Source organism: Colobus angolensis, unplaced genomic scaffold, assembly GCF_000951035.1.
Source record: "Colobus angolensis palliatus isolate OR3802 unplaced genomic scaffold, Cang.pa_1.0 Scaffold187, whole genome shotgun sequence".
NCBI classification, from domain to species: Eukaryota; Metazoa; Chordata; class Mammalia; order Primates; family Cercopithecidae; genus Colobus; species Colobus angolensis.
Window position 1 is genome coordinate 990,142 of NW_012115010.1, and position 2,627 is coordinate 992,768.

A 2,627-nucleotide genomic window follows, 5' to 3' on the forward strand; every position below is an offset into this window, starting at 1 on the left:
TCACCTTCTTGGGGAAGGGGCATCCGGTTGGCACAGGAAAGGCCTAGGTAAGGGGCCACTGTGTCCATTAATACTTCGGGGATTAATGTTTGGGGAGCAGCAGGATTCTCCCCAGGCTTCTGACTCAAACTCTCTCACTTAGCTGGGTACTAAACCCAGTGTCCACACTACTCTCAGCTCTGACACAAGGCCAAACCCACAAAACACTCCCAAATGGGGTCCCGAGAGTTAGGGAATAGGGTGGAATCTTCTGGAAGAGAGTGCTGGGGCAGATCACAGTTTCGGCTCCACAAGTTGCTATAGATACAGTTCACTGCCTGCAGAGATGATGGGCCAGTGATTGTCCATGTGGTAGCTGATGAAGTGACTGACACTCTCTTTTTATTTATTTTTATTTTTATTTTTTTTGAGACGGAGTCTTGCTCTGTTGCCCAGGCTGGAGTGCAGTGGCACTATCTCGGTTCACTGCAAGCTCCGCCTCCCGGGTTTACGCCATTCTCCTGCCTCAACCTCCCGAGTAGCTGGGACTACAGGTGCCTGCCACCACGCCCAGCTAATATTTTTGTATTTTTAGTAGAGACGGGGTTTCACCATGTTAGCCAGGATGGTCTTGATCTCCTGACCTCGTCATCCGCCCACCTTGGCCTCCCAAAGTGCTGGGACTGACACTCTCAAAGCAGTGATACTTTGTCCAAACCAGTCCTTCAGGGTCCACCCGTAGCAGGTGCTTGGGCTGCGCACTCTGCAAGCCAGTAAGCACATGCTGGCCTTGGTCGTGCTCTCCTGCACCAAGAAGTCCCTGTGGAGCTGTGGCAATGCCTCAGCCTCTTGCTGACTCAGCTTCCCATGGAACCAGGGCTCCCCTTGGAGCTGCTCAGCCACGGACACCTCTGGGGAGGGGGAGGCACCCAAAGAGCATCTTTAAAGGGCTTCATGTCAAAGAGGTCCCAGGGTGCGCTGCCACTGATGGCAGGATGGGGGGCCCAGCACCACCTTCTGCTTGCTGGGCCTTGTCTAGGTTCTGGACGTTGACACAGGAGGGATCACTGGAGAGCTCTCTGCCTGCTGGACAGGGTGGTGGGGGTAGCATCTGTTTGTGGACTTTTGGATCTCCCCCAGCAGGCTGTCCCACAGGCAGTGTAGCTCCCAAGTGGCTGGGGGACCAGACACTGGGTGGAGTGGGTCAACCAGCCTCTGCAGCGGCTCCTTCCCGAAGCCTCATGTCTACGAACTCCCCAAGAGGAGGTTCCTTCCCTGGGATGTCATTACAGTGCTAATGGTCAGGCGGCTCTTCCACCTCCTCCTCATTCCAAGGTGATCCATCAAAGCCAGCCATCCTGTCATGGGGGTGACCAGTTGGGGTGGATTCCTGAGGTATTGTTTGAAGCGCAACTCGAAGGCCTGGTCAATGGTGCTGGTGACATCCTGGGAAGGCCTTTGGGACACTCCAGAATGTGGCAGGCTTTCTGATTCACAGGGTCTTTGGCAACGTAGGCAACATCCTCAGCTGTGTCCTGTTGGCAGTCTGCGGCCACGAAGTTGAGGCTGCTGGTGGAAACCTTGAGAGTGATCGGCATTCTAGCAAATTTCAGGTTACTCTTTCCCAGGATAGAGCTGAACAGGCAGCTACAGGGCTTTCTCCTCCTTGTCACCCTCTTAGCACCAGGCACCGCATCACACACCAGACTGATGGCCTGCCTCCCTGAGTGACCTGAGTTGGGTGTTGAAGTTGAGGGCACGCATTGATTGCAGGACCTCCATATAGCCCATGGAAGTGAGCCTGGGCCATTAGCATCCTCTGCAACAACAGCTGTGGATTGGAGCTAGCAAAATGAGGACGGGAAGGAAGTGGTCTCAGTGGATGCAGAGCAGGGCCAAGAGGAAGAGCAAAGCAGGGCCTCATGGAATCTCCGCATCGCACTGCGGGCTCATTTGGTTCCAGATCACACCACTGCCTGCTTAGGTCACCACTCCAACTTTCTCCTCTGGCCCTGCCTCCCTATAGACACTTTATTATACTCACTTCTGGCCTCACTAACCCCTGACCCTCGCCCCCTGGGGTTTTTAACGTTCAGAGTTGCTCACATTGAGCCTACAGCAATTTGTCGATTACACTTCAGGTTTTCCTACAGTGGCACTGGTTCCTGTGGAGGTTGCTGCTTGTGAATTTCTGCTCCCATAAACTGTGATTCTCAGGCTGGGCATTTTGGCTCATGCCTGTAATCCCAACACTTTGGGAGGCTGAGGCAGGAGTATTGCTTGAGCCCAGGAGTTTGAGACCAGCCTGGACAACACAGGGAGACCTCATCTCTACCAAAAATTGAAAAATTAGCTGGGTGTGGTGGCTCGTGTTTGTAGTCCCAACTATTAGACAGGCTGAGACAGAAGAATTGCTTGAGCCCGGGTATTTGAGGCTGCAGTGAGCTATCATTGTGCCACTGTACTCCAGACAGAGCAAGAGCCTGTCTAAGAAAAAAATTGTGATTTTATCTGACTGGCTCACCAATTTAGGGCACAACAATTTGCTGTGTGACCCCACTTCTCTGATGGACCTAACAAGAGTTGATTTTTCAGTTTTTTCAGCTTTTTACTTGTTTGAGTGTAGAGGTGATTTCCAAGCTCTTTAC

General features: G+C 52.8%; 1 pseudogene; it reads right to left on the reverse strand.

Moving 5' to 3' along the window:
• Nucleotides 1-273: 273 nt before the first annotated feature.
• Nucleotides 274-1,770, reverse strand: LOC105510365 (annotated as a pseudogene).
• Nucleotides 1,771-2,627: the final 857 nt, after the last annotated feature.